At 56.7% G+C, this 23,654-nt stretch overlaps 1 long non-coding RNA gene across 1 annotated transcript in view; it reads right to left on the bottom strand.

The window, feature by feature from the left end:
* Positions 1-479, bottom strand: part of LOC139437185 (uncharacterized) — a 72,715-nt gene extending 72,236 nt beyond the window's left edge. The window contains exon 1 of the long non-coding RNA XR_011646956.1: positions 316-479. This is a non-coding gene — a long non-coding RNA (uncharacterized lncRNA). The remainder of the gene's footprint in view (positions 1-315) is intronic.
* Between the last annotated feature and the right edge of the window lie 23,175 nt (positions 480-23,654).

Here is a 23,654-nt window from a genome sequence, read left to right as displayed (position 1 = left end):
ACCATCCGGAGCCCCAGTGCAGCGCCCTCCCAGAGCTGCCCCTCCAGACCCCCAAGGGAGCAGGGGCTGACAGCGGCCAGGGACCCTCGGCCAAGGTCAGGAGCGGGGCTCAGCTGGCCCTGGCGCCCGGAACCCCTGGCCTGTTCGAAAGCCCTGAGGCTCCTCAGTCCGGGTCGGGAAGTGGCGACTGCCTCTACCTGGCCGGGATGACCACCCCACGCCTGTCACAGCGCCCCCCCCCCCCCGCCCCCCCGCCCAGGTGAGAAGCGCTCCTCCCGGGACAGCGATGCGTCCCCACGGCTGCGCGCCACCCACCTGAGTACGACTTCTTCATGGTGCCGCCGGGGCCGCCGCTCCCAGGAAAGTGTGGCCGCCAAGCCGCGGGGCGCGGGCTCCCGGGCTGCTGATCCCGGGCCCGGCCGGGGAGGGGTGGAGGCGGGGAGGCGACGGCCCCGCCCCGGGCCCCGCCCCCGCCCCCCGGGCCCGTCCCGCTCCGGGTGCGCGCCGAGCCCCCGCAGTCTCCGTGCGCTGCACCTTGCGGGAGCCGGGTGGGCGGGCGCAGCGGGGCCCGGGAGGGTGCGAGCGTCCCACGCGCCGTCCTGCTCTCACCCCCACTCAGCCCAGGCGCGCCCCCGCGGCCCCCTCTCCTGCAGCCCGCGCGCGGATCGTCCGAGGGTGGGGGCTCGCCATCGTGGGCCCCGCACCTAAGAGCCGGGCATCATCGGCCACGCCCCCCCATGCGAATGGGGGCGCCCCCGGGAGGCGCCCGACTTTCCAGGTCAGAGTCCGCGTGGGGCGCGGCCGGCCGGGTGGCAGCGGGAGGGAGCGGGAGCGCCGCGAGCAGCCACGTGCGGGCTCCGGGAAGGGCGCCCCGCGCACCTGGCACCGCCTGGGGGCTGGAGGGCGCTGGCCTCGTGCAGCAGGGCAGGGCAGGCCAGGGACCGTGGCTGTCCCGCTAATTCTCTGCAGGAAATGGGGCCTCAGTTTCCTCACCTGTAAAATGGGTGAGTTGGACTAGAGACTCCTTTCCATTCCACCTAAGAAACTTCGCGCCTCAACTCTGTGCGGGGTGCTGTGGGGGGTCCCAGTGTCACGGGGGTAGCAGAGCGGACACAGAGACACCCCCATGTCTACCCGCCCCCCCTTCTCAGGCAAAACCTGTCAGAAGAAGTCTCTGTACTTCTGTAATCTTACGAAATTTTCCATTAAAAAAAACTTTTTTTAAATGTAGAGAGGAGAAAGTGATTAATTCTGTCTAGAGGGTGTGTCAGAGTTTTGCGGTGATGCCAGAATCAGGAGACATTTGCCAGGTAGCTGGGGGATGGGGGGCGGGCTGTTCCGGGCAGAGGGAAGGGCGGGCGGGGTTTGGAGGCCGAGTGTGCCCGAGCGTGAGCAGGATCCACGCAGCCGTCCCTTCCAGCTTTGCAAACAGAGACCCCCGGGGAAGGCGAGTCAGCAGGCGCAGCGCCCCCCTCCTCCTGCCCGCCGCCCCAGGTAGCGCACAGGAGACAGAAAGTATAGTCACCACTACCCAACAGTCCTCTTCCTCTTTTCTTCTCCTTTATCTTCCTGGAGGGTTCCAGAAGCATTTTCATTTCCTGCCTTAGTGTGGGAAACTTGCATACCTGACAGCGGAGGCATGCGCGGCTTGCTTTGCCTGTGCCACAGGCTGCTCTTCTCTAGGAGTCTGTCCAGCCCCCCCCCCCCCCCCCCCCCCGGGCTGGAGCTGACTGACCCCACCTGGGCCCACCCCTTGCCTTTCTTGGCGTTGGAATCGGGAGGTCGTGCCGGGGGGTGGGGGGATGGCAAAAGGAGGGGCTCAGCCTGGGGAACTCGGGTGGGCTGTGAACAGCAGCACTTCCTGAGGCCTGAGCTCCGGGGGTCCCTGGACTCCGGGATACCCACATGCTAACCCGAGGCCCGTCCCCACACCTTCCCCGTCCGCAATGGCTCTTTGGACCAGCACGTGCAATTCGGGCTCCATCAGGTGGGAAGGCTTTGACTCTGACCCGATTCTGGGCCACATGCTGGCCTGACCCAGCTGCCTGGGGTTCCCAAAGCCCACCGGTCTCCCAAATGCCTGACGGGTTAGGGAGCATTGTCCACCTTACGCAGCTCAAGTCAGAAGTGTGCTGGTGCACATCCGTCAACAGGATACGGACCCTGGAGTCGTGGCTTGCCTGGGAGTGCTCTCTATGTCTGGTGGGCCCATCTCTCAGTGCTCCTGCTCTGCCCAGCGGTCATGATTCACATGGGCCTGGACACACAGCAGGACACCTGTATTGCAGTGATACTGGGCAAATGACATTTCAAAAACCTAAAGGAGGAGGAGCAGATGTGGCTCAAGCAGTTGGGCACCTGCCTCCCAGTGGGAGGTCCCAGGTTTGGTTCCCTGTGCCTCCTAAAGAAGATGAGCAGACCCAATGAGTGGACACAACAAGCAGACAGATGAGGGAGCCATCGGAGGGGGGTCGGAATCTGAAGGAGGGACAAGAGAGAGGAAGGGAGGCAGGTGTTCTGCCCAAGCGCACTTTCAAGACGCATGAAGGTTAATTGTTTACGCACCAAATTTTTATTTCTTTTTTTTTTCATGGACAACACTCTAAAATGGAGGACACGGTCCCTTGCCTTAGAGTATACCAGACATCACTGGCTCCTCCCGCGTGGCTCAAGACAGTCAATGATGCCCTGAAGGAGTGTTGACCCACGTGCTGCCGTTGTCCCTTTGCTAAGTGACCCCAGGCTGTTGTGCTGTCAAGTTTTTAAAAACATTTTCAAACATTCAGCTCCTTCTTCTACTAACAGTTTCTACTCCTATAAAGTAGGAATTGCAATACCTTGCACAGCTTGCCAGGCTGATGTAATGATTGGTACGGTAATGTATCTTAAGTGCCACACTGCGCTGTCTGCAACAAAAACCTAAACGTGCGGCATTGGCTTGGGAAGTGGCAGAGGGCAGAGGCCTGACGGTTTGGAGGAAGTGGGTGAGGGCTTGAAGGAAAGTAAGGAAATGCTGTTGGACACTGGAGGGAAGCAGACTTTAATTATGTATCATTGCCAGAAAGTATAGCAAAATGGTTGCCTGCAGTAGCATAGAAAATAGGTGGCATACCTAGTGACCTTGATGATCCAGCTAAGGAATTTTCCAGGCAGAATGTTGAAGGTGCCTGGCTTTTTCTGTTTATAATAGCATGAACCAGGAGACAGCAAACGCTTCCATTTTCAAGTGGAATTTGGAGGAAATAGAAAGGGCCAGAACAGTCTTTTCAGCTAGCAAAGGGTTCTCAAAGTAAGAAAGGGCTTCAGGACACAGACCAAATCCAGGACAGGACTGGAAGGTCCTCCAATAAGGCCTCAAAAAAATTCCGAAGGTGGCTCATGCAACACACTCTCAGACAGACAAGAGAGGACGCCCACAGTTCCTCTCTGTTAACCAGCGGATCCTCTAAAGTCCTAAAGGGGTTGGCCACAGCAGCCTCAGAGAGAACCCTAAGCAGAGAAGGGCTTACCTCGACAAGGTTTGTGGGTGAAGGTTTGTCTAATGGACTGGATTACCAGTTGATATATAGGAAGCCCCTGAGTTTTCAAAGGAATTAGGTCCTTGAATTTAAAGTCACAGAGACAGTACAAAATGAAACAAGGCTTTTGGACTCTCAACCCTTTAGAGGGAGAAAGCAGGCTGAGAAGGCTGGTTGTTTGCAAACTCAGTTTTCTTGTGAAAAAGGAAGTGTGACTCAGAGGACAGCCAAAAGGCATGGAGAATGACCTCAAGGGAGCGGGCCTTGACTCACCCTCCCCGAGGAGCTGGGTCTGCACCTGGGCCAGATGTAGACGGCTAGTTCCTGCGCCCGAGCCCAGGGCCATGGGGGATGGGACTCTAGGAGTCGGGGTAGGGGCGAGCAAATTTTGCACGTGGGAGGGATGTGAACTATTGGGGCCCGAGGGCAGACTGCGACAGAGTATATTTCCCAAAAATGGCCACAGCAGTATCTCCCATCCCACAAGCTTTTCCAAGGTCACCTTGACGCCCCTCCCACTTAGAGTCCTGTGTCCCCTCCCACTGAATCTGGGAGGCCTTGCTATTTGCTTGTAACCAACAGAATGAGGCAGAAGTGACTTTAAGCCTAGGTCAGAAAAGTTGTAGCTCCTTAGGGCCTTGAGCCACCATGGAGAGCCTGGCCACCCTGTTTGTGGGCAAGCCAAGCCCACGGAGTGTATTAGTTATCCACTGCCACGTAACAAATGACCACACACTCAGTGGCTTACAGTGACATGTGGTTATGCTCCCACTGCCTCTGTGGCTCAGGAATGCAGGTGCAGCTTAGCTGGGTCCCCTGCTTTAGTCTCCCACAAGGCTGCAAGCAAGGCACCGGTGAGGGCCGGGGTCTCACGTGACGGCTTGACTGGGGAAGGGTCTGCTTCCAAGCTCATGTGATTGTTGGCAGAATTTGTTCCTTCTGAGATCTCTGGCCAGCTAGAACCGAGTTCCCTGCCGTGTGGGGCTCCCCAACAAGGCACCTGGCAAGTACACTCTCTTGTACTCTAGCCACGGAGGTGACATTGGGCAGGAGGCATTCTCTTGATTAGAAGCCAGGGATTCGTGGGAAGGGGGTTGCACAAGGCAATGATCCTGGGAGGCCAGGGTCAGCTCCCTTAGAAGCTGCCTGCTACAGGGAGGCCCCCAGGAGGCGCTCTGGTTGGCAGCCCCGGTGTTTGAGTTTTCCCAGCCCAGATGCCAGAACTAAGAGCACATGAGCCTTCAGAAGGTTCCCATGCAGGACCTTCTGCCACCGTCAGCAGCTGAGTCTTCCTGCTCCGGCTACTGCCCGTGGCACCTGCTTCGGCCTCTGAGGTCTGCTACCTTTTCCTTCCCTCTCCTGTGTCACCTTTTTCCCCTCCTGTGCCACCCATGTCTCCAGGCCTCTGAAAGGTGGGACTCGGCTGGCCCGCCAGGGGCCCGGTCGCCCCAGGCCAGCAGCCACCGTCCCTCCTGAGGCTCAGCTCAGCTGGTCTCTTCCCTGCCTGGCTCAGCATCTCTGCTGCTCGCTGTGCTGACTTCACGGCCATCCCAGAGAGCTGAACTTGCCAGACCATTGAGTCTTGCTGCATGTGTAAGATTTACAGTCAGGGAGTGGCCACACTGACATTCTTACAGGCACTGAAGGTGCGTACACTGCTACCACCTTTCCGGAAAGCAATTTGGCAGTGTCTATCAAGAGCTTTAAAATGCCCGTATGCTTTGTCCCAGTAATTACTTTTTGTTTTTTTCACTTGCTGATTCAACGTAGATTTCCTGATTACTCATTATAGGCTCTGGGAATGGGGTGGCTCCTGTCCTCTAAAGCTTATATTTTGGTAGGGAAAACAGATGTTACTCAAATAACCATATAGTATGGAATAAAAAACGATGGTGGGAAAGACTAAGAAAGTGCAAGGAGAGTGTACAGGATGGGGTTCTGCCCTGGACTGGGGGCTCAGGGGGATCTTCCCTGAGGAGTGGGAGATTGGGCTGCGATCAGGAGAATGAGCAGGGATTTACTAGGAAAAATAGAGGGGAAAGAGACTGCAGGCAGAGGGCCATCTGTGCAAAGGTCCTGTGGTGGGAACTGAAGGAGAGGCCAGGAAGATGGAGGCCAGGGACCCTGGAGAGGGGGCGGAGGATCCGGGACCCCAAGGGCCTTGCAGGCACATTATTACAGACCTGGGGAGGGGAGGGGCGGGGCGGGGCTGACATGACCAGACCTGTAATTTGAAAACGTGACCCTGGCTAAACTGTGAGCAATGGGAGGGGACCAGTTTAGGGGCCTAGTGCAATGGTCCAGGCAAGAGGCTTGGACAAGATGGGAGTGATGAAGAGATGTGACTGTATTCAAGAGAAATTCAGGAGATAAAACCACCCAGCCCTGGGCCTGGGCTGCGTCCGAGGGTGAGAGGGAGGGAAGTGTCAGGATGACTCAGGATTCCGGCAGGAACAGCAGGGTGGCGGGGGCACCCTTGGCAGAGGGAGGGAAGAGTGAACGAGGACGGGGAGGGTTTTGGCACCTTGTGATGCATCCAGGGGAGCTGCCGGTGGGCAGTGGGGTATACGGGTTTGCAGAGCTGATGCGGGAGCTCAGCTGGGAATGTAACTCCACGCGTCAGCCGGATTAGGTGGGAATGGGGCTGTGGGAGGCAGGAGATTGCCCAGGGCCCTGCCATAAGGAAAAAAATAAGACCTGCCAACAAAAGGTACACACGAGGGTGTTTGAAGAGCCTTACTTACAATACCAGGAAATTTAAAACGGTAACAGGAACGCTGCAACCAGCAGACGCTGCAGACGCGGCAACCAGCAGGTGATGCAACCAGCAGGGAGCAGAGGTGGCTCCAGTGGGTGGGCACTCGCTTCCCACATGGGCGCTCCCAGGTTTGGTTTCCGGTGCAGACAGACGAGGGAGCCATTTGGGTGGGTGGGGGTAATAAAAGTAATAAACAAACTTTAAAAAAATTAATTTAAAAAAACAGTAATAAGTTGAGAGTAAAAGAACTAGTATCATTTGGTAGAGGAGTACACATAAATATGATGGGTGTGAAATGAAGGCTACAAGGCCTAGATGTGCTGAAACATTTCACTTATGTAAAAGACAGAAACATACAAATGCAGGAAAAAACACAAGAAAGCAGCTCAGCAAATGCTAGCACTGGTTATTTCATAATTGAGGGAATATGGGTGACTTTTATTTATTGTACTTTTCATGTCTTCTATAATGAACATATAATACTCTCATACTCCGAAAAACATAGAGGCTCTATATATACACATATGGATAGGAACATATTAATGAATAATATTATTTTTATCTCTGGACACATTTTTTTCCTGAGGTCATTGTTGGTGTATTTTAGAAGCTCTTTTATGTTAAATTGGTGAACTCTTTTACAATTAAACTCGCTGTTTATGAGGACCTGAGGCAAGCTTTTTCTCTCTCTGTACATTTGGGCCCTTTGGTCTGACAATTCCTTTCAAACGGGCGGTTTTTGCCTAAGCTGGCTGTGGGTAGAATACATGCCGCAGAGGCTCAGGCCACCGGCAGCTCACATTCGCTAAACTGAGGTCCATGGAGGTCTGAGCGCCCCAGACCAGAGAGGCAGGGCTGGTCCCTGAGTCCTGAGAATCAGAGCTTGGCGGACTTTCTCCCCAAGCAGTGGGGGCGCCTCCCCTCGAGAGGGACAGGTGCTGGATTCCTGCAAAGCGCTGTCCTCAGAGATGCTTTCCCCTGCCCCATCGGCAGTGGGGGAAGGGGGCGGATGGCAGTGGGGCGTCAGCTCCAGCCCCACGGGTGGTCCCCGGCCAGCTCGGCCTCCGAGGCCCGAGGGTGGTGCCCCGGCCAGCTCGGCCTCCGAGGCCTGAGGGCGCCGCGTGCAGCTGCAGGGCCCACTCTGGCCGCCATCCCTCCCTCGCCCAGCAGCCTTCTGGAGGAGTGACTTGGACACTGGAGATCCAGCGGCACTCCTCCTTACCCCTTTCTTGCAGAATCGTCCAGTGGGGACCCCCAGGGCAGCCCCTGTCCTCAGGTAGCTGCTGCCTGTTTCCAGGGGGGGGCTCCGTAGATGTTAACAGACTTTGTTGTCTGCAGGAAAGAAGGCTCTGAGGCCAAAGGTGGCACGTTCAGCTCTAACAACCCTTCACCGCTTCTCTGTCCCAGGACTTCTCAGAGCCTTGAATCGTTCCATTGGTGCTGGGAGTCTCCACTAAGGGCTAGAGAATGCAGCATTCCCCAGGCTTAGTGGACCCTGGAACCCTTTTTTTTTTTTTCCTTTCTTTTTTTTATGTTAGACAAAGGAATAAAGAGTTTATTAAGAAACGAGAAAACGAGAAAAAATACACCGCCCGAGCCGCGGGCTGCGGGCGTGCTGCGGGGTGAGACGCATGTGCGGGCCCCAGGGCTTCTTAAGGTCTCCCCCTTTCCCCTTTTCAGGGAGGGGCCCCTGGAACCGTTTTAACACGAGTTACATGCAGGTTCCAGGGCACAGCGTTTGGGAAACGCCGCCCGTGCCCAGGCCCTTGGTCCGAGGGCCACTCACCTCCGCGCGTGGTCACACCTGCACGCCGGCCCCAGGGGGCACGCGCACCTCTGCCCTCGCCCCTTCCCCAGGCTTTCCCTCCCGCCCTCCTCCCGCCTCCCCTCCAGGAGGAGCTTTCTGATGGGAAAACCGACTCTCCATGGAGCGGGAAGGAAGGAGAGCGCCGGGCCCCCGGCCGGCATTTGGCCAGCGCCTTGCCCGCCTCGGGAAGTGGGGAGCCGCCGAGAAACGCGGATGGGGAGATCAAGGCGGTCCACGATCCTGACGCCGCTCGAGGCAGGCCTTTTCCGTCGTCGCCCCTGTGAACCCCGCGTCCCTGCAGGGGGGGCCGGCTCGTCCCTCCCGCATTCCCGCCCCAGCCGGGTTCACACACCCCCCTCCTCCCCGGCCCGGCCCGGAGCTTTCCTTCCCCCGGGCTGTCCCCTCTTAGCAGCCAGTGCCTGGCTGATGGGCACGTTTATCACACTTTATGGTGGTTTTCTGTATTGGGGACCTCCCAGGGAGCTTTTAGAAACATCCACCCCAGCTCAATCATGATTTCGGGGGGGGGCGGGGGGGGGGGTAAAATGTTCGCCAGGCTGAGAACACTGGGCTGGTGGAGATCGCAGTTGAACCCCCGGTTCTGCTCCATATCAGCCGTGGGCTCTTCTGCTCTCGGAGCTCAGCTTCGCCATCCGCTCCATGGGGCAATGCAATGCCCACCTGCTGCGGTCCTCCTGGGGGTCAGGGATAAGGGACAGTATGCTCTCGTCCAGTCAGCTGTCGCCTCGCTGTATCTCGACTGCATCCCAGCTAGACCAAGTCACTCAAAGACGGAATCCTGCCTTACGCCCGGTGACCCCCCAGGCCTCCCGCGGTGCCGTGTGCCAGGTAAAGGGTTGCTGCGGGGTGGAAGAGCGGCTGGGGGGAACCCGCCTGCCGCCAAGGGAGCCCCGCACGGGCCCCTCCAGAAGCCGTGCCCATGCAGGAGAGAAACCCAGGTGTCTCCACTTATCACAAGAGCGATCGATCTCCTTACAGCACTCAAGAGTCTGTGAATCTTAATTAGCTCTCATGCAAAACATAAATAAATACAGGGCCTGCCAAACAGCCGAGGGTGGGGACACCGGCTCGCCACCCTCGGGGGCTGCAGGTGGCCGGGTCGGGGCCCTGCCCAGCCACATGGGGCCTGTGGGCTTCGTTCTGGGCCCCCCCTTCCACATTCTGCTCAGCCCTTGCCATGCTCTAAGAGCGCCCCACGCTCGTGAGGGTGGCCGGGTCAAATACGGGACGCCCAGTTAAACCTGAGCTCCAGGAGAGGGACACATAATTTTATAGTGTAAATATATCCCATGCAATATTTGGGGCATAATGACAATAAAACCTTTGTTGCTTAGCTGATATTCGAATTTAAATGCGCATCCTCTGTTCTGACTTGCTCGATCCCGCCGCAGGGCCTCCCCTTCCCAGCCTTAGCGCTATTGGGACTGAAAGGGCGTTTTGGTGATCGCCCCATTCAGGGTCCCCAAACGTCAGGCTGAGGACAGGGCCAGCCTGTGACTAGTTCTCACCTGCCAGAGCCACACTGAGTCGAACAGGACAATGCAAAGTGCGTTTTTGGTTTTTGTAACACTAAAGGTGTTCAAAGGACCGGCCTTGACTCTGAAGTCTGCCCTTCTTACTTGTGTGTGTTGAAAATGTCCTTAAACCATGGACGCCAGTGGTGACAGGTGGCGCGGGCAGCCCCTCTCCGCCCCGGCCACCCCCCCCCCCCCCCCCCCGCCTCCCTGCTCCCCAGCCCTCCTGGCCCCACCCGACTTCACGGCTTCCTTCTCAGCCCCCATTTCTCTGCTCCCACCTGGCACTGCCCCCCTTTCCCGTCGCTCTGCCCGCTGTGCCAGGCTCTTCGGGGTGTGCCCTAGAACTTGGGACCCGAGACCTGGGTCGTGTCCCTTCCTGCTATGTCTCTAGCTGGGAACTTTGGAAAAGTGCCTTCACTTCTCCGACCTTCCTCCTCTCCTTGTTCACGAATGGAGAGAATAACGCGGCCCGGCCCAGGGCTGCGCCCAGCAGGGCAGGCCACCGCGGACGTGGTCACGTGTGCGGTCTGCGCGTGCGTTGTGAACTTGTGCTGAGCTCACGTCCCTGTGTCAGGGTTAGTATACTTTAATAAAACCATTAATGAAAATTGACGATTAGCTTCATCAGCAGAGAGGCTTCCAGCAGAAAGGGGCGCCCTGCAGTGCCAGGAGACGTCACCACCCCCCAACTTTCCCGAGGAGGGTCCCCCGTCGCGCTGCAGCTGGCCCAGCCCACCGCTGCGGGGGAGGATGTTCATGAGCTCGCAAATGGGTCCATTTGATGAGGTTTCATTTTTTTAAAATGGCATTTTGAATTCATTCCTTGGAACTCCCCATCTAGCAAAGTCAGATAAACTGTAAAAAGAGAACATTAACAGATATAACCAAAATAAGAAAATAACGAGACCACCATCTCCACGCAACAGGCACTAACCATGAGGCAGAGGACGGGGCAGCCTGGCCAGGCTGTCTCCAGCCGTCTACCTGCAGAGGTGGAAGGAAGCCCCTGGGTGCTTGGAAGCCAGGGCCGCCGGGGCCACCTGCGTACTGGCCAGCAACGTCCCCCAAAGCCCCTCGCCTGTGAGGAGCTCAGATCCAACGACAGATGGCTCATTCTGGAGTGGGGTCTCCAGGGGGCCAAGCAGAAGCAACTGGAAAATCAGAGAAAGAGAGAGAGAGATTAGAGAGAGAGAGAGAGAGATGAGAGAGAAAGATGAGAGAGAGAGAGAGAGAGGAAAATGCCGACTCAAGCCGTACCTGCACACCTAGATCCCAAACACATGGGCAAAGTGAGCGCTAATGAAGACAATCAAGAAAACTTACGTCCACACAAAAACCCGCACACAAGTGTCTACAGCAGCTTTGCTCGTAAATGCCCCAAACTGGAAGCTACCAAAATGTCCTTCAATAGGTGAATGGATGAAAGAACTGTGGCACATCCATACAATTCGATGTTATTATTCAGAGATAAAAATAATCGAGCTAAGCGAAAGAAACCAGAAAGTACTACATATTGTATGATTCCATTTATATAAAATGTAAATATAAATCCATTTATAAATTTTAAAAATTGCGCTATCTAGCCATAAAAAGGCCTGGAGGAGCCTTATTTCCTTTTGCTAAGTGAAAGGAGCCCATCTGGAAAGGCTGCCTGCGGTACGATTCCAACTCCATGTCAACTGGAAAAGGCAAACTACAGAGACGGGAAAAATCAGCCATTGCCTAGGACGAGTGTGGAAAGAAGAAGGGGATGAATGGGTGGTGCCGAGGGCATTTGTAGGGTGGGGAAACTATGCTGTATGATACTATAATTGTGGATACATGACATTGTGCATTTGGCAAAACCGATAGAGCTGCACAACACAAAGAGGGAGTCTGCAGGTAAACCATGGACTTCAGTGAAAGCCATGTGATACATTGCAATACATTGCGAACCACAGGCTGGTTCATCAAGTGTAACCAATGTATCAATACCACATGAATGTGGGAAACAAGGAAACTCAGCAGAGACTCTAGGAGGTGATGTTCAACGGAAAGTTCAAGCTTGCTAAGGTCAGGGGGATAGAAACACTGACTAACTTTCTACTTTGTTATAAAAGCTGGCTGCTAAATAGGTATGTTGGGGAGCAGGGGTAGCTTGGTGGTTGCCTGCCTCCCACCTAGGAGGTCCTGGTTCAATCTCCGGTACTTTCTAAAAAAAAAAGTGTGCTTAAATATTTATGGGTAACCAGCAAACATACATCCTACAGCTTCCAAATCAAGAGAGAAAGAAAAAGAACATCAAAACCCTTATCAGAAGACAGGAAGGGGAGGCAAAGAGGTGTGGGAAAGAAAAAACATAAACTTAAATGACAGAAATGGACCTAAATAGATCCGTGAAGCAGAATAACATGAACAGTGAGGTTCACACACGGCATTTCCATGTCTTGCTGTGCATATTTATACATGTTTTCAAAAGTACAAAATTATTATTTTTTAAAGATTTATTTATTTTGTCCTTCCCCTCCTCGTCCCCTGCCCTGCTGTTCTTGCTGTCTGTGTCCATTCACTGTGCGATCTTCTGTAACTTTCTCTTTTTTGTCTTCTCTTCTCATCTTTCTCCTCTAGGATTTACCAGGAGTTGATCCTGGGAAACTCTGATGTGGAGAGAGTCTCCCTGTCAGCTGTGCCGCCTCAGTTCCTGGTCTCTACTGCACTTCACCTTGACTCTCCCCTTGGTCTCTCTTTTGTTGTGTCAACATCTTGCTGCGTGACTCACTTGCGTGGACACTGACTCACCATGGGTACATGACTAACCGCACAGGCACGCTTTCTCTTCTTTTTCACCAGGAGGCCCCAAGGATCAAACCCGGGTCCTCCCATATGGTAGGCGGAGACCCTGTCGCTTGAGCCACATCTGCTTCCCCAAAAAAAGTTTCAAAATTATAAAGACAAGGAACGACCCCAGGAGAGTAGGTGCTTCTGGGAAAGAAGGAAGAAGAATGGGATCCCAGAGGAGTGCAGGTGGACCTGTGATTTTTTTTTTTAAAGATTTATTTTTTATTTCTCTCCCCCTCCCTGGCTCCCCCCCAGTTGTCTGCTCTCTGTGTCCATTTGCTGTGTGTTCTTCTGTGACTGCTTCTATCCTTATCAGTGGCACGGGAATCTGTGTCTCTTTATGTTGCATCATCTTGTTGTGTCAGCTCTCCGTGTGGGCGGTGCCATTCCTGGGCAGGCTGCGCTTTCTTTCATGCTGGGCAGCTCTCCTTATGGGGCACACTCCTTGCATGTGGGGCTCCCCTATGCGGGGGACACCCCTGCGTGGCACAGCACTCCTTGCGCACATCAGCACTGCGCATGGGCCAGCTGCACATTGATCAGGAGGCCTGGGGTTTGAACCGCGGACCTCCCACATGGTAGGCGGACGCCCTAACCACTGGGCCAAGTCCGCTTCCCTGGACCTTCGATTTTGTGTGCAACATTTTATTGCTAACATTTATGGGGAGGAGGGAGGGAGGGAGAGAAGCTGTCATGCAAATACGGTACCATGGCCCGCACTGGTAGCTGGCAGCTGGGGGCACGTGGGTGCTGGGTGCAGTGCTCTCTGTTTTTTCTTTCTTTTTTTTTTTTTTTTTAGGTACTGGGGCTGGAGATTGGACCTGGGACCTTGTATGTTGGAAGCTGGCACTCAAGCATTAAGCCACATGGGCTCCCCTGAGCTGGAACCTCCCATGTGGGAAGCAGGTGCTCAACCACGTGCGCCCCATCTGCTCCCCTCTCTGGTCTCCTGATGCTTGAAATTCTTCGTTGCTCTCTCAGCCCACACCCGTGGGCCCTGAGGACCCGCCCTCTTAGCCCCTCAGTGGAGCTGAGCGGCCCTGGGCCCCCCTTGGCCGCTCCTCTTGCATCCAGGGCCAACGCCCTTCCCACGCCAGCCTTTGGGAGGACTGCAGGCAGGTAGTGGGGGCATGGGGGGAGGGTGGGAAGGGGGCAGGGACCCCCCCCTACCCGGGATGGTGCTTCCCATCAGCTCAGAGGACTGGGGCGTGAGGTCGGATGTGTGGGTCCCGAGGCAGCGGGCGCGTCTTGCCCACTGGGTGCGCAGAGGGAGCCAGGCCTGCTCCCCCGGCTTGGGTGCAAAGCCCGCCCACGCCCCGCGAACCCCGCAAGCCTGGCCCGGGCGCGCCCTTGTGTGGCCGTCCGCCGGCGTGGGCAGGTCTGGTTCTCAGGGGGCTTTGCTTGTTTCCGGGGACAGAGGCCGGGAGCGCCCCAGTGGAGGGGAAAGCCCTGTGGTTGGATTCCCGTGTCGCCTTGGCAAGGTTGTGATGTCCAAATGTCTGGTCACGCGAGCCTGGCCTGATCGTTACTCTGAGGGCATTTCGTGGCGTTAGCTCATCAGTCAGCTGATTGCATTGAAGGCTGATGACATCTGCACTCAACAAAGGGGCTCCTTCAGCCACGAGACAGGTCTCAGGCAATCAGTGAAGGCCTTGCAGGGAGACCTGCCGGCTTCAGCCGCCAGAAAGGAGAGTTGCCCTCTCTGCCGGAGCCAGCCAGCTTCTCTCTCCTGGGGAATTCATCAGAAACCTTCACCTGCACTCCCGGCTCGCAGCCTGCCCGTGGGATTCAGACCTGCCGATGCCCAAGGTCGCAAAGCCGACTTCTACAATGAATCTCTCCAAGTTTCTATCCGTTCATCCTGTGGGTCCCATTTCTCTGGAGAGCCCTGGCTAACGCGAGGGCCTTTGGGAAGGCAGCTCCGCCCTGACCAGTGAGCTCTGAGAGCCGCGGAACTCAGCCTCAGCCTCCCCATCTGTCAAATGGGCCAATTCCCACCTCGTAAGGCAGCCTTGAGGACTGAAAGAGGACCCAGTGGAGGCCCTGGCCCGACTCAGAGGTGCTGGCATCAGGAGCCGGGCCCTTGCCGCCTGCTTGCCCCTGCCCTGCTGCTGCCCACCCCTCCAGCTCAGGAGCTCCTACCTCGGCAAAGAGCAACCGAGCGTCCTTTCCCAGGTGGAGCAGTGGGTGTGACGAGGACGGCCCCACCTGGGGCTGGTATCGCTTTTCCAATTAGCAGAGGGTTTGGACTGATTCCTTCAAAGGATGAGCATGGCAGGAACAGAGAAACAGAGCTGGAGGTGGGAAGAGGGGGCTTGTCAGGGAATGATGAAAAAGTATAAGGAAGATTCTAGGAGGTGGAGGCAATGGTAGTGGAGATGGAAGAGGTGGAGGAGGCGGTGGATGGAAGAGGTGGGGGAGGTGATGGAGAGGGAGGAGGTGGAGATGGTGGTAGGGATGGAGGAGGTGGGGGAGGTGATGGGATGGAGGAGGTGGAGGTGGTGATGGGAAGGAGGAAGTGGAGGAGGTGATGGGATGGAGGAGGTAGAGGCAATGGTAGTGGAGATGGAAGAGGTGGAGGAGGTGATGGGATGGAGGAGGTGGAGGCAATCAATGGTGGAGATGGAAGAGGTGGAGGGGGTGATGGGATGGAGGAGATGGAGGAGGTAATGGGATGGATGAGGCGGAGATGGTGGTAGGGATGGAAGAGATGGGGGAGGTGATGGAGAGGGAGGAGGAGGAGGTGATGTGGAAGGAGAAGGTGGAGGAGATGATGGGACAGAGGAGGTGGAGGAGGTGATGGAGAGGGAGGAGGTGGAGGAGGTGATGGGATGGAGGAGATGAGGGAGGTGATGGGATGGAGGAGGTGGGGGAGGTGATGGGATGGAGGAGGTGGAGGAGATGATGAGATGGAGGAGATGGGGGAGGTGATGGGATGGAGGAGGTGGGGGGGTGATGGGATGGAGGAGGTGGGGGGGTGATGGGATGGAGGAGGTGGGGGGGTGATGGGGGAGGAGATGGGGGAGGTGATGGGATGGGGGAGGTGGGGGGTGATGGGATGGAGGAGGTGGGGGAGGTGATGGATGGAGGAGGTGGAGGAGGTGATGGGGGAGGAGATGGGGGAGGTGATGGGATGGAGGAGGTGGGGGGGTGATGGGGGAGGAGATGGAGGAGGTGATGGGATGGGGGAGGTGGGGGGGTGATGGGATGGAGGAGGTGGAGGGGTGATGGGGGAGGAGATGGGGGAGGTGATGGGATGGAGGAGGTGGGGGAGGTGATGGATGGAGGAGGTGGAGGAGATGATGAGATGGAGGAGATGGGGGAGGTGATGGGATGGGGGAGGTGGGGGAGGTGATGGGATGGAGGAGGTGGGGGGTGATGGGATGGAGGAGGTGGGGGTGATGGGGGAGGAGATGGGGGAGGTGATGGATGGAGGAGGTGGGGGAGGTGATGGATGGAGGAGGTGGAGGAGATGATGAGATGGAGGAGATGGGGGAGGTGATGGGATGGAGGAGGTGGGGGAGGTGATGGGATAGAGGAGGTGTAGGGGGTGATGGGATGGAGGAGGTGGGGGAGGTGATGGGATGGAGGAGGTGGGGGGTGATGGGATGGAGGAGGTGGAGGAGGTGATGGGATAGAGGAGGTGGGGGGGTGATGGGATGGAGGAGGTGGGGGAGGTGATGGGATGGAGGAGGTGGGGGAGGTGATGGGATGGAGGAGGTGGGGGGGTGATGGGATGGAGGAGGTGGGGGAGGTGATGGGATGGAGGAGGTGGGGGGTGATGGGATGGAGGAGGTGGGGGAGGTGATGGGATGGAGGAGGTGGGGGAGGTGATGGGATGGAGGAGGTGGGGGGTGATGGGATGGAGGAGGTGTAGGGGGTGATGGGATGGAGGAGGTGGGGGAGGTGATGGGATGGGGGAGGTGGGGGAGGTGATGGGATGGAGGAGGTGGGGGAGGTGATGGATGGAGGAGGTGGAGGAGATGATGAGATGGAGGAGGTGGGGGGGTGATGGGATGGAGGAGATGGGGGAGGTGATGGGATGGGGGAGGTGGGGGAGGTGATGGGATGGAGGAGATGGGGGAGGTGATGGGATGGAGGAGGTGGGGGGGTGATGGGATGGAGGAGGTGGGGGGGTTTGGAGGTGGGGGAGGTGATGGAGAGGGAGGAGGTGGAGGAGATGATGAGATGGAGGAGATGGGGGAGGTGATGGGATGGAGGAGGTGGGGGAGGTGATGGGATGGAGGAGGTGGGGGGTGATGGGATGGAGGAGGTGGGGGAGGTGATGGGATGGAGGAGGTGGGGGGTGATGGGATGGAGGAGGTGTAGGGGGTGATGGGATGGAGGAGGTGGGGGAGGTGATGGGATGGAGGAGGTGGGGGGGTGATGGGATGGAGGAGGTGGGGGAGGTGATGGGATGGAGGAGGTGGGGGGGTGATGGGATGGAGGAGGTGGAGGAGGTGATGGATGGAGGAGGTGGAGGAGATGATGAGATGGAGGAGGTGGGGGGGTGATGGGATGGAGGAGGTGGGGGGGTGATGGGAAGGAGGAGGTGGGGGAGGTGAGTGGAAGGGAGGTGGAGAAGGTGATGGGGAAGGAGGAGGGACAGGAGGTGATGGGAAGGAGGAGATGGAGGAGGTGATGGATGGAGGAGGTGGAGATGGTGGCAGAGATGGGAAATGGAGGCGGTCTCAGGTGCAGACTGGAGTGCTCACGTCCCGGCGAGTGCACCCAGTCCACGGACGGGGCTGGACCCAGTGGCGCCCCACGGCTCTCTTTCCCGTGCCCTGCGCGGGCTCCCTCATCGCGCTGCTAAGCGCAGGCAGCTCCCACGGCTCTTCATTCCCCCTCGGCCCTGAGACCTGCCCATCTTGCTAATCCAGATGTGCCGTCGCGTGTTAAACTACCCAGAGCAGTTAAATCAAAACTTCACTCTCTGTCCGGTGCAGAGCTGCACGGATGGGTGGGCTCCCCGCTCCTGGCTCCTCTGCACCCCAACTCTGCTCTCCCTCTGTGGCTCCTCCGTTTGGAGGAGGGGAACGACAGGAGGACGAGGGCTCAAGCCCCTGGCTGGCCCCGGTGCACCCTCTCTCTCCTGCCAAGCGCCCCGTGTGGGCAGGTGCCCGAGGGCAGGCTCTGCGTGCTCCAGCTGCTGCCCGGGACCCCCACCCCGCTCCTGTCACTGGAGCTTTGAAGCCCTGTGCCCAGGGTGCCCTTCAAGGAGTGCCCCCGGCCCCCTCCTGGGCAGAGCGTGGCCTGCCCCCTGCCCTCACCTGCCACCCTGGCAGCTCCTGCCAGCCTGCAGGATGCCCTGGGGCAGGGGTAGCTCTGCCTCTGCCATGGGCCCTGCTCTGGGGGACAGAAGCCGTGCCCTCCCCTGCCCTCCTGCCCGCCTCTCGTGCCCGGCCCTTGGTTCTGCAGTGCAGGAAACACCCTGTTGGGGGCCCCCGAGGCACCCTCCCTCCGCCTGGGGTGTGGGGAAGAGAAGGGAACAGCCACAACACTCTCTACTCCTAAAATAAAAACCTCCCTCCAGGAAAACAGATTTGGCCCAACGGATAGGGCTTCCACCTACCAGATGGAGGGTCCAGGGTTCAAACCCAGGGCCTCCTGACCTGTGCGGAGCTGGCCCATGCGCAGTGCTGATGCGCGCAAGGAGTGCCCTGCCACGCAGGGGTGTCCCCCGCATAGGGGAGCCCCACGTGCAAGGAGTGCACCCCGTAAGGAGAGTCACCCTGTGCAAAAAAAGCACAGCCTGCCCAGGAATGGCGCTGCACACAGGGAGAGCTGATGCAACAAGATGAGACACAGATTCCTGTGCTGCTGACAAGAATCCAAGTGGACACAGAAGAACACTCAGCAAATGGCACAGAGAACAGACAACTGGGAGGAGGAAGGGGAGAAAAAAAAATTTTTAATTATAAAAATAAATCTTAAAAAAAAAAAAACTTTATTAAAAAAAAACCCTCCCTCCAGCAAACCCCACTGTCCCATGCTGTGCGGCGTTGGTGCTGGGCCTGCCCTCTTCTATGTGTGTCAATTAATTTGAGCCTCACCACAGCCCCATCATAGCCGCATTTTACAGACAGAGAAAGGGAAGAACAGAGAGGTTAAGGCACCAGCTTGAGGTCACACAGCGGCTCAGGGGCAGGATGTGCCCGGCCCCCCCGGGCCGTGTGAATGCACTGCTGTTCCGCTCTGCTTTGGGCCTTCATCCAAAATCCCAGGACGCCAGGGAAGTCCCCTCTGATTCCTGGTACATGAGTCACCGGGGGCCACGATGGCCCCTGAGGGTGGCTGGGTAAGGAACAAAGGGCCCTTCTCCACCTGACTCGAGCCCCTCTGCCTGAAAGGCTGACTCACAGACGAGGCTCCTGGAAGCAGGCCTGGCCCCTGGGCGCAGGGTAGAGCCGGGTGGCACATTCCAGCCCCGCGCCAGGCGGCAGGCCGACCGGGCTCCCGCCAGCCAGGGGTGACTCAGTCCCCGGAAATCACAGGCCCCCATGGAGACGGTGGGCGCCCACGGGGGGAGTGACTCCTGCACTCAGAGCCCACGGCGCACAGGGCAGCCGTGAGGGGCCGGCACACGGGGGGGCTGGGGGGGGCTGCGGACAGCTCCGGCAGCTGCAGAGAGGGCCGGGGCGGGGCACAGGGCCTGGGCACACTTCCTGGAGCCACAAGACGGGACCAAGTGGGGGTGTGGGGAGAAGGACACAGGGGGCCCCAGTAGGAGGGGGGGGCGCAAGACAGCCTCCAGCAGGAAGTGGGGGGGGGTCTAAGACAGGCCCCAGCAAGAGAAGGGGGTAAGGACTGCCCCTGCAGGAAGTGGGGGGAACGTGGGCCCCAGCAGGGAAGGGGGCGCAAGTCAGGTCCGAGGAGAAGAGGGGGGGGCACGGGCAGTCCTGGTCCACTCGCTGATGTAAGACACAGCCTTGGAGCCGAGGCAGGAGGCCTGGCCCCCTCCCAGCCCCAGCGACCCCCTCTGCGGCTCCGGGGGCAGCCCCCTTGCCGGGCCCTGTGCCAACTGAGAGGGAGGAACGGCCCCCTCGGAAGACGCTCAGAAGTGTTTGCGCTCTCCTGCGTTCTGAATGGGTACCTCGTCCCGCAGGAGGGGGGTGGCTATAAAGAATAAAGTTTCCTTGATTCACTGCATTCCTGGGCCCGCCAGGCTCTTTCAGAGGCCAGAGCTGCGGATTAAGGGCTTTTGGATTGCCAGGAAGGGCGGGGCCGGGTCTGGCTCCTCGTCAGTGCCCCCCCCCACCCGTCTATGCTTATGGATTGGCCAAGGGGGCAAGTGCCCAGGACCGGAGACTCCTGGGGTCTCCCTTCCTCCCTGCCCTCATCGCCCAAAAGTTGCCTCCGGTGGGACTCCCCGCCTGCCCCCCACAAGAGTGTTTTCGCCCTGACGCAGCGGGGGCACCTCCGTGGTAAGGTGCCAGGAGGCTGAGCGGGTTCGGGAGGGCAGGCAGGCGCCACGTCGTCCTCCGGTGCAGAGGCTTGGGACCGAGCTCCGGTTTTCTTTGGTCTCCGGCAGCTGCCCCGCAGGGGTCACGGGAGAGGGGTTTGTAGAGCCCTGATTTGGTGTGAACTCACCAGGCTTGGTCACCGGGGACCTAGGAAACATCCACCCAGGCAGGCCTCCGTCTGGCTGGAGCGTTGAGGAAGGAGATGGGGGTCTCAGGAGGTCTCTGGGGTGAGTGGGGCCCCTGGGGCTGGCTGCAGGGTCTCGTCCTCCCAAGTTTTTGTGTCTCCCACTTCAAAGGGCTGGCAGAGCCGTCACCACCTACACAAAAACTCTCAGAAACAGTAACTATGTCAATATGGAATCTCTAAAAATTGCCATAGGAAGGCAAGAAGAGAGGGAAAGGAATGTAAAGGAGGAAACAAACAGAAAACAACTCATCAGACAGAAGACTGAAGACCTAAATGTAAATGGTCTTGATATACCAATTAAAAAGCAGAGATTGTCAGAGTGGATTGAAAAATATGGCCCAAGTGTATGCTGTTTACAAGAAACTCACTTCAAATTCAATGATATAGGTAGGTTGAAAATAAAAGGATGGAGAAATAAATACCATGCAAACATTAATTTGTTTTTTTAAAAAAAGGCATGAGTGGATATAATAAGATAAAGCAAAATATAAGGTAGAACAAAGAAAACTAGAAGAATATTACGTAACAATGAAAGGGTAAATTCACAAGAGATAAAGCAGTACTAAATGTGTTACACCAAACAATAGAGCTTCAAAATACATGAAGCAAAAACTGAAAGAACTGAAAGGAGAAATTATAATTATAAATCCACAATTATAATTGGGGACTTCAACACTCCAATCTCTGTAAATGATAAATCTACTACACAAAATACTCAGCTAGGATATGGAAGACCTAAACAATAAAATCAATCAACAAAATAACTGACATTACAGATCTCTACCAAATAACAGTAGAATACACTTTTTTTTTCAAGTGCCCATGGAACATTCATCAAGTAGATCATATCCTGGCCATAAAATAAACTTCATCAAATTTAAGAGTTGAAGTCATACAGAATATGTTCTCTATATCTGTAATAGAATCAAACTAAAGATTAATAATGTAAAGACAACAAGAAAGCTCTAAACATTTGGAAATTAAGCAACACATTTATAAATAACCCAGAAGTCAAAGAAGAAAGTTCAAAAGAAACTTAAGAACACATAGAGCTGAATGAAAATGAAAAACAATACATCAAAATGCTGGGATACAGCTAAAGCCATGCTGAGAGGGAAATTTGTAGCACTAAAAGCTGACAATAAGTCAAATATTTTTTAATTTTTTTACTTTTAGGAGGTACCAGGGATTGAACCTGGGACCTCATACATGGGAAGCAGGCACTCAACCACTGAACAACATATCTCCCCAATGAGAGTTGTTTTTTTGTTTATTTGTTTGTTTTTTAGGAGGTCCTGGGGATTGAACCTGGGACCTCACACATGGAAAGGAGGTGCACAACCCCTTGAGCTACATCTGCTCCCCAAGTCAAATATTTATTGAGGCAAGTCTTGTGCTTGGTACTGAGATGACAACAGTGAAGAAGGTCCAGTCTCCACCCAAGGAGTTCACCAATTGTATTGGAGGAGAAGCAAAGAAAAAGAGAACTCTCACGCAGTGTGACCACGGGCTTCCATTGACAGGAGTACAGGGTGCCAGAAAAGAAGAGCAGAGAGCATGAAATCTAGCTGGGGGCATCCAGGAAGGCTTCTTAGAGGAGGTCATACTGTCTTTTTTTTTTTTAAGATGTATTTATTTATTTATTTCCCCTCCCCCCACCCCAGTTGTCTGTTCTCTGTGTCTATTTGCTGCGTCTTCTTCTTGGTCCGCTTCTGTTGTTGACAGTGGCATGGGAATCTGTGTTTCTTTTTGTTGCGTCATCTTGCTGTGTCAGCTCTCCGTGTGTGCGGCACCATTCCTGGGCAGGCTGCACTTTCTTTTGCGCTGCACGGCTCTCCTTATGGGGCGCAATCCTTGCTCGTGGGGCTCCCCTACGTGGGGGACACCCCTGCGTGGCACGGCACTCCTTGTGCGCATCAGCACTGCGCATGGGCCAGCTCCACATGGGTCAAGGAGGCCCGGGGTTTGAACCGCAGAGCTCCCATGTGGCAGACAAACACCCTAACCACTGGGTCAAGTCCGCCGCCCCGTCATACTGTCTTGAGTAGATACTGGATGAAGTAGAGCAGCCAAATGGGGAAATAGGGAGAGGGCACCCTGGACTCAGGCAACTGGACACTCGACGGTGCAGAGGAGAAAGAGAACATGGCGGCCCATCAGGCCAGGTCAGCATGGACAGAAAGAGCAGGAAGAACAAGGAGCCCAGGCCCGGATCAAGAGGGACTTTCCAAGCAGGTTCAGGGGTTTGGATTGTGTCTAAAAGGCAGTGAAGAGCCAGGGAAGAGTTTCAAGGAGGAGGGTGACAAGGGCTCATCTGCTTTGGGAAGACCCCCTGACTGTCGGAGGAAGGTCACTTCTAGGTGAGGCGAGCCAGGAGGGGGTTCCCAAAGGTCACTTAGGAGAGGTCGAGGCTGTCCTAGGGCAGGGGCAGCAGGACAGAGAGGAGAGTTCCACGGCAAACTGGGAGGAAGATTTGCCAGGACTTGGACATGGAAGTGAGGGAGAGGGACAGAGAGGGGCTGGGGAGACATCCAAACGGAGTCTGGGCCACTGGGTAAATGCTGAGCTGGGGCTGTGAGGGGCAGGCACGGGCTGCCCTGTGCTGCCTTTGGGGCTGGGTGGGGGGAACAAGGATACAGGGGTGACGACGGCTTCAGTTTGGGAGACGGTGCATGGGAGCACTGGGGCATCTCCGTGGAGACCGTGAGTGTGAGCTTGGGACCCCCATCCGAGCTGGGATACGGATGTGGTGTGATGGACGTGGGGCCGTGGTTGAAGCTATGGAGGGGGGCGAATTCCTGAGATGACACAGAGAACAAGAAGGGAGGGGACCCAGGCCCAGACCTGGGGGATGTCATCATGTAAGGGCAACAGAAAAGGAGGGCTGGGAGTCAAGGCAAGAGTCAGGAGGAAAGCCAGGTGAGAACCGGACCAGTAAACAAGGGACGAGGGTCTAGGGTGTCAAATGGCAGGGAGGGGCTGTGAAGAGCCAGGCTGGGACACGCCGAGCTGGCAGCTGGGAGGCCACTGAGGACCTGGGGGGGCGCTTGAGAGGGGAGGGGAGCTGGGAGGGTGGACAGCTCCTGGTGTCAAGATTAGAGCCTTGAGCACCTGTATCTCCTGGAGGAGGAATGGAGGAGGCTTGACGAGGGAGGTGGCAGGTGACAGCAGGGTTCCTGGACAGAGGAGAGCCTGGCCCTGGGCTGAGCGGGAAGGCCGCCATTTCCACTGAGCTGGAGGAGGGGGAGGCAGAGGGGGTGTCGCTCATCTCTTCATAAAGTCGACTGCGCCCCGGGCACGGGGGAGCAGCAGAACGGTCCCTGCCCTCCCCCCGGCTCCCGACGTCTCCAGCGTGGGCAGTCAGAGCTTATGCCTGGGGCCGACCAGTCTGCAGGGAATCCCAGGCGCCGGCCACGAGAGGGCCCTTCGCGTGGATGGAGAGGAAGGACAAATCACCACCGCGGAGCAGCTTCGAGAACAACACAAACTCATTATCTCTGCGTCTGTGCGTGGGAGGCGGCACGGCCCTCGGCCTCTGCTCAGGGTCTCACGCGGCTGAAAGC

The sequence above is a fragment of the Dasypus novemcinctus genome, chromosome 21, assembly GCF_030445035.2.
Source record: "Dasypus novemcinctus isolate mDasNov1 chromosome 21, mDasNov1.1.hap2, whole genome shotgun sequence".
Lineage (NCBI taxonomy): Eukaryota > Metazoa > Chordata > Mammalia > Cingulata > Dasypodidae > Dasypus > Dasypus novemcinctus.
Note: the sequence above shows the minus strand (reverse complement) of the source record. Positions and strands in the feature narration are given on the sequence as shown.